Source organism: Sinocyclocheilus grahami, unplaced genomic scaffold, assembly GCF_001515645.1.
Source record: "Sinocyclocheilus grahami isolate Dianchi unplaced genomic scaffold, SAMN03320097.WGS_v1.1 scaffold1320.1, whole genome shotgun sequence".
NCBI classification, from domain to species: domain Eukaryota; kingdom Metazoa; phylum Chordata; class Actinopteri; order Cypriniformes; family Cyprinidae; genus Sinocyclocheilus; species Sinocyclocheilus grahami.
The window spans coordinates 164,372-178,528 of record NW_015506499.1 but is presented as its reverse complement, the minus strand read 5'-3'; positions in this window follow the sequence as shown (position 1 = coordinate 178,528).

The window sequence follows — 14,157 nt, the reverse complement described above, 5'->3', positions numbered from 1 at the left end:
TCATTATAAAATTGTAGTTAACTTTAGGCCAATGCACCACAAGCAAGCATCAAGCATCTTTTGCAAAACTGCATGTTTTTGTTTTCGCAGTATTTTTTTTTTATCAGTGTTTTCAATTAATCATCGATTTTTCGATGTTGACACATAATTACACTAATCACCAAATGTATTACTTACGGTTGACAACTGAAAATCATGTCGAACCGTCTCCACCTCTTCATCATTTATCCCAACAAACTTGCTCGGGGAAAAATCAGCCATTATCTGACATATAACACAGTACTCAGTTAATCAACTATAAACAATATTCACGCTTCTACTTAATAAACTAACACAATCATTCTTCTCTTAAGAAGAAGCTCTGTGGCTGGAGCCGACACCCTTCTCCTTGCCCCTAGCATCCTCTTCTGGATTGGGGTTGGACAAGGCATGATCGGCAAACTGGAGTGATGAACGTCTGGCGGGCTTGCCACATTAATGTCCGGCGGGCTTGCCATATGTGTGGCCAGCGGGCTTGAGATAGCCCCGGCTGACAGGCCTGCCATCGGCCTGGAGATAGCCCCGGCTGGCGGGCTTAACACACATTAATGTCCGGTGGGCTTGCCATATGCGGGGCCGGCGAATTTGACTTGGTGCGGTTGGCAAGCTTAACATCTGTGCAGTCAGTAGGCTAGTCTTTGGCGTGGCGCTTGCCATATGCGGGGCCGGCGAATTTGACTTGGTGCGGTTGGCAAGCTTAACATCTGTGCAGTCAGTAGGCTAGTCTTTGGCGTGGCCGGCAGCTGGGGAATAGCCGCGGCTGGCGGGCAGGACAACGGCGCAGCCGGCACGCTTCCCCGCTCGGCGGGCTTCATACCGCGGAGACAAACAGGGGAGAAAAAGGAAAACAAAAGACTGTTCAAACACAAAAACAAAACACGAGAGAAGGAACGCCGCTTACAGTCTTGGTCAGCCGTTCTGTCACGTTTCACACACGAGGAACACAGGAATGAAGGAGCGAGGAGACACGGAGTAGAATAAATCAAAAGGGTTTTATTAACCAAGGGTGGGGATCACAGGACTCGACACATCAGGACGACAGAATGACATTCAACGGCTGACAAAGAACAAGAACTGGAACACACTTTAAATACACAGGAACTGATGAGGGGAAGACAAGGGACACCTGGAACTCATAAGACTATTAACATTGGAAACACCTGGGAACAATGAACTCCAAACATGAGACAGAGAAACTAGATGACGGAGCAGATGGGGAGCAAAGACACACACAAAACCTGGCCCAGAGTCTGACAGTATGTGTCAGACAATCACACTTGAAATAATCACACATATTTTAAAAGTACATTTTTAAAGAATACAAAGTACTTTGTTAAATTACTTTTACACAAATCATTCCCTCCCTATATAATTCTCTGAAAAAATAGATGACATTTCTTTTAAACACCGCAAATTCTATGGCGTTATGCAAGCATTCACCAAAATATAAATGATCTTGACTAAAACTACATGCTACAAAATCATTGTTAAAAATATTTACAGTGATGACTACTGTATGAATAAAAACAGTATTATATAGCCAACACATTACACTGAATAACTGTAATATTATTCAAATTTAAAATCTGAAATATAGATTCAGTGTTAACTATTTGTGCTGTGCACAACACCAAAGCGAATATAAAGCAAATATAAAAATCTAAATGACTATTTGAAACATTTACAAACTGTTCAGAAAGCAGCAGCTGCTGTGGTTACTGGGGTAGCGGATTAATTTTTGAGTTCAATCAGCGCCCTCTACTGTCTTGCATTTTCAGTCAAAGTGGACTAATTTGTGTTTCTAGTACGTTGTTTAAATTAAATCGTCATCCTTTTAAAGTTCAGTAAACATTAGTCTGTATCTATGTTTTTACATCCCTCAATTAAAACGTTTCTTATAAGCTACCATTTACTCACCCATGCACCTAAATACAATTTTCAATTCGCACACATCTATTTTTAATCGTAAATTCCAGTAAAATACCCGCACTGGCGATTTTATCTTCTTGGGCTGGTCGCAATTTTATATATCATGCATTTTCATTTTAAAGTAAACTAAATCTTCAAAAGGCTTTTTTTTTCAAAGGAGTAACTACATTTGTCCCGACTTGACAATGCAAATGACATTGACAATTCAAGTGGCTGTGCATTTATTTGTATTTTTAACTGGATGGGAGCGAAATGAAACTGTCTGAACCCGAAGCTGTCGGTGTTGCCTGTCTCCCCGCTTCCCCCTCTGCTCAGTTGCGCACCATGCCCACTTTCTTTAGCGTTTTTTAAAACTGGTGAGAACTAATCAATGCTGAAATAGGGGGTCATGACCCTTTAACTCCACCCCTTACTGTTGACTCCTACTTTAACGTCTAAAAGCCAACCGTACATAGATTTATCTAAAGGTTACGTTTCTCACCGCTCATGCTTCTTCTGATGCATCCTAAAGGCAACTATGGAACAACAAGTAACTTAACATAATACCACATGTCATACAGCCTCTCTGAAAATATACACACTGTTCCTCTCATATAACCTTCTAACATCTACAATCAACAAAAGAACTTTCCACGTACCTCAAGGTAAGCAATACATATTTGCACTAGTAACATCAGGGCTCTACTCTTACTTGTGTTTAGGAGAAAAAAAATCCCCTTCTGATCAATAACAAAAATTAGCCTTCCCATTACAAGATAATATTTGACTCCTTAAAGTCATTTACAGGAGCATTTTTAAAACTTTCTAATGGCATATTATTGAAAGTATGTCATCTTGTGTCAAATTCAAAAGTATATATTTATAAGCTTTTTTCAAATTTTCTAATTAAAACAATAGAATAAGTTAGGCTACTGATCAAAAACAATCAGTATTAACAAAATTCATTTGCACAGACGTGCATGGCACAGAAGTACACAAAAGTGTCTTACAGGTATATTTACAGACATTTAATGAGGCTCAGTGGTGGTATGAGTGCAATTAAATTCATAAATTCATGTTGAGATTAATATTTTAAATATAAAAATATTAAATGATTTAAATAACTTAAATGACACTTTAAAAATGAAAAGTCACTGTGTTATTACTGAATCATTCATTCAATTGATTTGTTCAAACGACTGATTCATTCAGGAACAAAGCAAGTGACTGTCTTTATGAACGGGTAGTTGAATTAGCCTTTTTCACACGCAACCGGAAACTACGTCACGCAGGGTAAACTTATTTCCGCCACAGCTGAAACTACGGCGTTTCCATAACATGGAGCATTATTTCACCGCTTCTCTCTCAACGCTGCCGCGACTCAGGTTCGAGGATGTTGAAAGAATAGTTGGACGGCATTCAACAACTAAAGTAGTAAGGCTGAGCAAGGGCTATAAATTCTTTGTTGAGGAGTTTATACACAATTATCAAGGTAAGTTGACAACTAGCTGGCGCTAGCACTTGCAATGTTATATGAATGTTAACCATTTCGTATGTGTTCAGTTTCAAATGTTGTTGATCGGAAGGTGGTAGTGAGAGCTAGGTGTTATCGTTCTATGAGGAAAAATGAGGAGCCCCACACACTTGAGGTTATATGTAACTAATATGCCTGTTGGCTTATGAGTTAATCAGATGAGCTATTATTGTTCTGATAGCAAGTTACTCCAGTTAGTTAAAATAACTGCAGTTGCAGATTTTAATTTCCCTTTCTTCCACTTTCACCTGTCGTAACGTTTTATATATATATATATATATATAATTTTTTTTCTTTTTGTTTTTAGTTAAGTCTCTTTGAAATCTTCTGCGGTTGCAGACTATATCTATATTTCTTGCTTTTGCTGCTGTTTGCAGTTTTCAATGAAAAGCACTTAATGTAGCTGACAGCACAGAATTACAATTCATTAGCTAAACAATTGTCTTCTCAAACAGATATATGTGCAGCTGGTAAAGGATTGTGCAACCATGTGACAGCACTTTTGTATCAGACAGCCCACTATGTGCAGCTTAATTTACAAGCCCCACCGGTGGAGCCACCCCCCCCCCCCCCCAAAAAATACTACAGGTTCCAAGGCCTTCCGTGGGTCAAGGCAGGGGACTGGAGCCCTCCCTGGGCTTACTTGCGGATCTTAAGCCCTCCCTGGGCTTAACTGGGGATCAGGAGCCCGCCCTGGGCTTTACTGGGGATCGGGAGCCCCGCCTGGGCGGAACTGGGGATCGGGAGCCCTTCCTGGGCTCGGCGGGGGATCTGGAGCCCTCCGTGGGCTATGCTCCGGGGCCTGGGCTGACACTGGAACGAACTCTGGGGCCATAGCCGACACCTTTCTCCTCACCCCTAGCATCCTCTTCTGGATTGGGGGGGAACAGGTGTGGTCTGGGTCCACACTGGAACGAACTCTGGGGCCTGGGCCGACACTGGAGTGAGCTCTGGGGCTCAAGCCGACACTGGCGCAAGCTCTGGAGCTGAAGCCGACACTGGAGCGAGCTCTGGAGCTGAAGCCGACACCCTTCTCCTCGCCCCTAGCATCCTCTTCTGGATCAGGGGGAAAAGGCGTGTTCTGAGCCAACACTAGAGCGAGCTCTGTGGCTGGGGCCGACACCCTTCTCCTTGCCCCTAGCATCCTCTTCTGGATTGGGGTTGGACAAGGCATGATCGGCAAACTGGAGTGATGAACGTCTGGCGGGCTTGCCACATTAATGTCCGGCGGGCTTGCCATATGTGTGGCCAGCGGGCTTGAGATAGCCCCGGCTGACAGGCCTGCCATCGGCCTGGAGATAGCCCCGGCTGGCGGGCTTAACACACATTAATGTCCGGTGGGCTTGCCATATGCGGGGCCGGCGAATTTGACTTGGTGCGGTTGGCAAGCTTAACATCTGTGCAGTCAGTAGGCTAGTCTTTGGCGTGGCCGGCAGCTGGGGAATAGCCGCGGCTGGCGGGCAGGACAACGGCGCAGCCGGCACGCTTCACAGCTCGGCGGTCTTCTTACCGCGGGGACAAACAGGGGAGAAAAAGGAAAACAAAAGACTGTTCAAAAACGAAAATAAAACTTGGGAGAAGGAGCGCCGCTTACTGTTTTGGGTCAGTCGTTCTGTCTCGCTTCACACACACGAGGACCACGGGAATGGAGGAGCGAGGAGACACGGAGTAAAGTAACTCAAAAGGCTTTACTGAACAACGGCTTGGAATCACAGGGCTCAACACCGACAAGAACTAGAACACACTTTAAATACACAGGAACTGATGAGGGGAAGACAAGGGACACCTGGAACTCATAAGACTATTAACATTGGAAACACCTGGGAACAATGAACTCCAAACATGAGACAGAGAAACTAGATGACGGAGCAGATAGGGAGCAAAGACACACACAAAACCTGGCCCAGAGTCTGACAGTATGTGTCAGACAATCACACTTGAAATAATCACACATATTTTAAAAGTACATTTTTAAAGAATACAAAGTACTTTGTTAAATTACTTTTACACAAATCATTCCCTCCCTATATAATTCTCTGAAAAAATAGATGACATTTCTTTTAAACACCGCAAATTCTATGGCGTTATGCAAGCATTCACCAAAATATAAATGATCTTGACTAAAACTACATGCTACAAAATCATTGTTAAAAATATTTACAGTGATGACTACTGTATGAATAAAAACAGTATTATATAGCCAACACATTACACTGAATAACTGTAATATTATTCAAATTTAAAATCTGAAATATAGATTCAGTGTTAACTATTTGTGCTGTGCACAACACCAAAGCGAATATAAAGCAAATATAAAAATCTAAATGACTATTTGAAACATTTACAAACTGTTCAGAAAGCAGCAGCTGCTGTGGTTACTGGGGTAGCGGATTAATTTTTGAGTTCAATCAGCGCCCTCTACTGTCTTGCATTTTCAGTCAAAGTGGACTAATTTGTGTTTCTAGTACGTTGTTTAAATTAAATCGTCATCCTTTTAAAGTTCAGTAAACATTAGTCTGTATCTATGTTTTTACATCCCTCAATTAAAACGTTTCTTATAAGCTACCATTTACTCACCCATGCACCTAAATACAATTTTCAATTCGCACACATCTATTTTTAATCGTAAATTCCAGTAAAATACCCGCACTGGCGATTTTATCTTCTTGGGCTGGTCGCAATTTTATATATCATGCATTTTCATTTTAAAGTAAACTAAATCTTCAAAAGGCTTTTTTTTTCAAAGGAGTAACTACATTTGTCCCGACTTGACAATGCAAATGACATTGACAATTCAAGTGGCTGTGCATTTATTTGTATTTTTAACTGGATGGGAGCGAAATGAAACTGTCTGAACCCGAAGCTGTCGGTGTTGCCTGTCTCCCCGCTTCCCCCTCTGCTCAGTTGCGCACCATGCCCACTTTCTTTAGCGTTTTTTAAAACTGGTGAGAACTAATCAATGCTGAAATAGGGGGTCATGACCCTTTAACTCCACCCCTTACTGTTGACTCCTACTTTAACGTCTAAAAGCCAACCGTACATAGATTTATCTAAAGGTTACCTTTCTCACCGCTCATGCTTCTTCTGATGCATCCTAAAGGCAACTATGGAACAACAAGTAACTTAACATAATACCACATGTCATACAGCCTCTCTGAAAATATACACACTGTTCCTCTCATATAACCTTCTAACATCTACAATCAACAAAAGAACTTTCCACGTACCTCAAGGTAAGCAATACATATTTGCACTAGTAACATCAGGGCTCTACTCTTACTTGTGTTTAGGAGAAAAAAAATCCCCTTCTGATCAATAACAAAAATTAGCCTTCCCATTACAAGATAATATTTGACTCCTTAAAGTCATTTACAGGAGCATTTTTAAAACTTTCTAATGGCATATTATTGAAAGTATGTCATCTTGTGTCAAATTCAAAAGTGTATATTTACAAGCTTTTTTCAAATTTTCTAATTAAAACAATAGAATAAGTTAGGCTACTGATCAAAAACAATCAGTATTAACAAAATTCATTTGCACAGACGTGCATGGCACAGAAGAACACAAAAGTGTCTTACAGGTATATTTACAGACATTTAATGAGGCTCAGTGGTGGTATGAGTGCAATTAAATTCATAAATTCATGTTGAGATTAATATTTTAAATATAAAAATATTAAATGATTTAAATAACTTAAATGACACTTTAAAAATGAAAAGTCACTGTGTTATTACTGAATCATTCATTCAATTGATTCGTTCAAACGACTGATTCATTCAGGAACAAAGCAAGTGACTGTCTTTATGAACGGGTAGTTGAATTAGCCTTTTTCACACGCAACCGGAAACTACGTCACGCAGGGTAAACTTATTTCCGCCACAGCTGAAACTACGGCGTTTCCATAACATGGAGCATTATTTCACCGCTTCTCTCTCAACGCTGCCGCGACTCAGGTTCGAGGATGTTGAAAGAATAGTTGGACGGCATTCAACAACTAAAGTAGTAAGGCTGAGCAAGGGCTATAAATTCTTTGTTGAGGAGTTTATACACAATTATCAAGGTAAGTTGACAACTAGCTGGCGCTAGCACTTGCAATGTTATATGAATGTTAACCATTTCGTATGTGTTCAGTTTCAAATGTTGTTGATCGGAAGGTGGTAGTGAGAGCTAGGTGTTATCGTTCTATGAGGAAAAATGAGGAGCCCCACACACTTGAGGTTATATGTAACTAATATGCCTGTTGGCTTATGAGTTAATCAGATGAGCTATTATTGTTCTGATAGCAAGTTACTCCAGTTAGTTAAAATAACTGCAGTTGCAGATTTTAATTTCCCTTTCTTCCACTTTCACCTGTCGTAACGTTTTATATATATATATATATAATTTTTTTTCTTTTTGTTTTTAGTTAAGTCTCTTTGAAATCTTCTGCGGTTGCAGACTATATCTATATTTCTTGCTTTTGCTGCTGTTTGCAGTTTTCAATGAAAAGCACTTAATGTAGCTGACAGCACAGAATTACAATTCATTAGCTAAACAATTGTCTTCTCAAACAGATATATGTGCAGCTGGTAAAGGATTGTGCAACCATGTGACAGCACTTTTGTATCAGACAGCCCACTATGTGCAGCTTAATTTACAAGCCGTCCCACCACCACTGGCCTGCACAAGTGAGCCACAGAGATGGCATCGTCCAAGAACACAGGCATGTATTTTACTTTTCTACACTTGGGAAGAACACTATTAACTCAAAGAAAGTATGTGTCAACATTAAAATATTATAGACTAATAATGAACAAGAGTGCAGATTAAGTAACAAATATATAAATGAAGATCACCCAAGATCAATAAACAACTGTTAACTATAACTGTTCATTTTAACACTGCATTTGTTTGTTTTATTCAAAGGGAGTACATCCAGAGGCAGTGAGTGAACTTCGTGTCCTGAAACCAAAATCAGTTGGGAAGACTGGAATCAAGTCTACCCTATACAAGGCTTACACAGGTAATTCACAACTCTGTGTGTGTGTATGTGTGTGTTTGTGTGTGTGTGTGTGCACGCACAGCTACAGCTTAATGTCTTCATGACTGATCATCCAAATCCTGATGTCTTGGCTTCTGGTGCAAAACTGAGTCAGATTAATCCCAGCGATAACTTGTTCCCGCAGTCCAGCTGCTACCCGACAGCAGTAAATGAACAGTTCATCTATGAGCTGGATTTTCCGTGCAGGGCTAGGGCTTGGGAACGCTTCCTGCCCCATCCTCTGTGCCTTGGTCCAGTACACCAGAGTGCTGGCAGATGGACAAATAGACTCTAACTTCTTGTGAGGGAAACTTTGTGTAATATTAAAATTAGTAACCTTCAAACTATATTACTAAAGTAGAGTGAGAATGTTGATAGTATGTAACAGAATTGACAATCATACACAGAGAGAAACACACACATACATAACTCAATTCAACAAGAAATCATGATTCCAGCTACAGTATTATAAGACACTGTTTACAGAAAATATATTGTTATGGCTTTTTACATCCTGTGATCAATGACAATGAGAAAATTATAAAATAATTAGTAATATAACTATTTGGAAAAGACTGAAAAAATGACTTTGGACACCAAAAGTACCTGCAATTATAGAATCACCAATAAGCAAAAGTTAACGTAAGTGCTTACCGGCAGGTGGGCGTGCCGCGTAATCATGTTCTTCAACATGACTGGATTCATTAGGTGCATCTTCTAATACCGCTGGCTGCTCCTGACGTACATCCACGCCAAGTCGAACGGCAGCTCTCTCAAAAGCTGACAGCCTTTGAGGGGGTACATGGAAATTGTTCCATGGGAAACGACTGGGAATAGCACCAACTTTCAGCTGCAAACTTCCTGTAACGTAATCGGCAGCGGTAAAATGCTGACTTGATTGGTTGGATCAGGTGTGTTTAATTAGGGTTGAACCTAAACTCTGCAGGGCTCCGGCCCTCGAGGAACTGAGTTTGACAACCCTGGTTTAAAGGATACCCGTGAAAACTCAAATATGGTTGTTTTTGTTTAGAATTGGTGCACTGAGGGAGGCTACAGCAACACTTATTCTTAGACTCCGCCATTGTTACCGGAAGTAACTTTACCCTGTGTTCGTGAACATCGGAAACACAAAACCCGGAAGTGTGAAAAAGGCTAATCATTGACTCACTAGATTCATTTAAAAAGGCAGGTTCATTCATAAACAAAACACCAGTTTTTGCTTAGAGATGCACTGCGGATTAGCTGTGACTTTCTTCAAACTATTTTCATTCACAAAATCAGGCAATAATGTTGTAGTCAGACAATATAACTCACTTAATATTAAATTCCTCTTTATACACCTTGAACTTTATTTTATTAAATCAATATCATATTTACAAACTCCAGTGAATCTCTTATTTACATCATGTGTTTGTTATCATAAAAGGATTCGTGAACTTGCATATCTCAGCACTGTACAAAACAGTGTTCTGAGCAGTGAGTGAATTCCGATTGACTTTACATTCAAGGAATCAACAGATCTGATACAATGTGTTTTTGCAGCGTTGAGTAATGTAAGTAGAAACCGTTAAAACTCCTCGAGCACAAACACAAATATGCTGATCGGGTCAGTCGCACTGGTGCTCCTAAATATTGTTTCACATTCACACACAGTAGCTTTTAGTTACAAATGCGACTGAAATGGTCACACTGTAGACCAGGGGTTTTCAACCTTTTAGGACACGCGCCCCTCCAAGTTTGTCTAATTTCACTCGCTCGCATGATTCAATGTGATGGCTGAGCTTGTTTCTGAGATAACATGCCAATCCGTGGTTGGATTTCCGACACGGCTAACCGTAAATCATCTTACACTGTCAATAAGCGTGACTGATGCTCGAGGCTCCTGAAATTTATACAATAAAATCTTGCTTCATTTTACATTTCATAACACATTTTTTTCTGTTCTCCTACAGGACTGGAAGTCTGCTTGCTAACAGACTCCATGTGTCGAGATATTGAGGACTACCTACCAACTGCAAAATGCTGGGTACACCCAGGCACTACCCTTGTAAGATCCACTATGCAACACATAAACCACTTTAAGACAGTACTCGGCAACAGCATTGTTATCCTCCACATTGGAACAAATGACATTGCAAGTGGAGCATCCTGCATCAGTAGTCATGCAACGCATGAAAACTCTGATAACAAGAATCTCCCTCACAAATCCTCACATTCTTTACTTTGGAATCAGTGCTTATCTTACCACGTCCGACAGATGACTCTACAACTAAGAGCACAGTTAAAGAGTTCAACAACTTGCTCCGCTACTGGACTGAACAAACAACAGATACAATTTTTCTGAATACAAACAAACCATTCCTCAAAAATTGAAAAATACTCCATCACCTTTACAAACAAGCTGGCCTACATCTCACTCCACAAGGAAAACAAAGACTTTTTTGCCTACTTCCAGCGTTTCCACTGGCATTTTTGCCACTTTCCATCATCCTTAAAACATGTATTACTATGTAACATGGAAAAGTTTCAGAGCTGACTTGTTCCTTTTAATTACCCTTGACTTGTTACCTCTTCCTGAAAAATAAACTCATTTTCTATTTACAACACATCTGCCTTTTTCTTGAATTTCATTTTGCCTCCTAAGTAATCACTAAATCTCTACAACTATCAAATACAAGCTTAAAAATACACAACTTCACTATCTTTAATATATACGGTATAATTCCTTTCATCCACTACAACACATCACTTGCATATCAAGCCATGTCAAAACACACACACAAAAGTAGGAATAAATAAAACAATTCACCAAAATAATGTTTCGCTATGAAAAAGGAAGTTGCTATAACTCAAACATACAATGTCCAATCTGCCCCAAACTTCACATATTTAGTAAGATTTCTGGCCTGAAGACATCTAAAGGTCAATATTCAGATGTAATCATAGCGCCACCTGTTGACAACAGGATACGTCATGCTTTACACTAACTCAAACATACCATGTTCAGTCTCCACCGAACTTCATTTGTTTGATAAAAGTGCTGGTCTGAAGACATCTACATGCCAATGTGCAGTTATAGACAGTGCCACCAGCTGGCAGCACAAAGTTTGGCACATATAAATTACTTTGACATATTCTGTTTATATTTGCCTCTAAATATTTACATTTAGTCATTTTGCAGACGCTTTTATCCTAAGCGACTTACAATTGGGGGATACATAAAGCGATTCTTCTTAAAGAGGCAAACAGATACAGGAAGTGCTTGTAATACCAAGATCATAGACAGACCTGAGATCCAAAGTTGATAGTCCAGTATCCAGAGCACAAGTCCAATAGGCAGGCAGCAAACAACACGAGAAGAAGGCAGGCAGAGGTAATAACAGAAGGCAGTCCAATGTAACCGGAATAACGCTCAGAGATGTTCACCAAGGCAAAACAAGACTTCACAGTGAACCTGGGTGAAAGAGCTCATTAAATAGTCTAACGAAATGGGGAACAGGTGTAGGGGAATAATCAGTGACAGGTGCAGGGCTGATGGGAAATGTAGTGCGGGAAGGAAACTAATACTCTGGTGATGGGGCCCTCTGGTGGCCCGAAGGGAGAGTAACAGGAGTGCTCTCCGTGACAGAGCCCCCCCCTGCGAACGGCTCCGGAAGTGAGGAGGTGGTCGACGCCGGGGTCTTCCGCGTGGTCTGGGGGCCGGTCTCTCCGGATGGTCTCGGTGGTACTTCTCCATAAGGCTGGGATCTAGAATGTCGTCTGCATTCACCCAGGACCTCTCCTCTGGACCGTAACCCTCCTCAGTCGACCAGATATTGGAGAGTTCTCCCCTGGCGTCTGGAGTCGAGCAGTTCTCGCACCTGATAGACCTCCTCGCCCTCCACCGTTAAGGGTTGGGGACCCTGGTCCTCGGGTGCCTCCTCTCCTCCCTCACCGGGACCAGCAGCGGGCTTCAACAAGGAGACATGAAATGTGGGAGAAACACAGAAGTGATTAGGTAAGGCCAATTCAAAAGATACAGGGGTAATTTGCCGAACAATTTGGAAAGGACCTACGTACCTGGGACTGAGTTTACGGCATGGCAAACGGAGACAGAGGTCACGAGTGGATAACCATACCCACTGGCCAACACTATATTCTGGGCTGGGACGGCGATGCCGATCAGCCCAAATCCGCTGACGTCTTACAGCCTGCTGTAAATGATGATGAGCCTGATTCCAAGTCTCCTCACTTCTCTGAATCCAGTCATTGATGGTGGGATTGTTCGACAGTTCTCCTGACCAGGGAAACAGGGGTGGTTGATATCCCAGAATACACTGAAATGGAGTTAACCCCGTAGAGGGCTTGATATAACGACTCCAATCCTGTTGATTTTGACTACAATATGAACAAAGGAACCGGGAAAGCTCCTGGTTGAGTCTCTCTACCTGACCATTGGATTGTGGGTGGTAGCCCGAGGTGAGGCTTACATTGATCTCCAGTGCCTTGAAGAAAGCGGCCCACAGACGCGAGGTAAACTGGGGACCCCGGTCGGAAACGATATTCTCCGGTAAACCATAGAAGCGGAAGACTAGATTACATAAGTGTTCAGCCGTCTCCAGAGCGGTAGGTAACTTCGGCAAGGGGATGAGGCGACAGGCCTTAGAGAAACGGTCAATTACAGAAAGGATTGTAGTATGGCCATTGGAACTAGGTAGGTCGGTGACGAAATCTATGGCAATGTGTGACCAGGGGCACTGTGGGATGGGTAGCGGGTGAAGGAGTCCTGCTGGTAGTAGGTGGGATGGCTTCTGTGTGTTGCAAACCCTGCATTCGTGAATCAGACGAACAGTATCGCCTCTCAGTGAAGGCCACCAGAACCGGTTCTGAAGTAATTGGATGGTTGCATTAATACCTGGATGTCCTGAGCTGAGCGAAGCATGCACGTGCGTGATCGTTCTCTCTCGAAGAGGTACGGGAACAAACAACTTATCCTGGGGGCATTCGGCAGGGACGGTGTGTTCGGTATTCGCCTGCTCTATCTCGGTAATGATGTCCCACTGGATAGGTGACACGATAAGTGCTGGGGAGATTATGTGTTCAGGCCTATTGGAGTCAGAATCCCTCTCGAACTGCCGAGACAGGGCGTCTGCCTTTGTGTTCTTGGAACCTGGCCAGTAGGTAACAGAGAAATCAAACCTGGAGAAAAACAGAGACCACCTAGCCTGCCGTGGATTGAGTCTCTTAGCCGTTCTCAAGTACTCCAGGTTACGATGGTCGGTTAGAACCGTGAATGAATGTTTTGCCCCTTCCAGCCAATGACGCCATTCCTCGAGAGCAGCTTTAATGGCCAACAACTCCCTGTCACCAACATCATATTATTCACGCAAAAGCCCAGTGGAGAGAAATTAAGCACATGGAAACATCTTTCCAGGGGAGCCCCGACGTTGTGACAGCACTGCCCCGAGTCCGATATTGGAAGCATCAAACTCTACTATGAATGGAAAACTGGGGTCAGGGTGGTGTAAGATGGGAGCGGTGGTGAATCGTTGCTTCAATTCCTGAAAGGCCTCGCGGGCAGCAGGTGACCAGTGAAGACGACTAGAACCCCTCTTTGTCATAATTGTGAGAGGAGCAGCTACGGAGCTGAAACCTCTGATGAAGCGATGATAGAAGC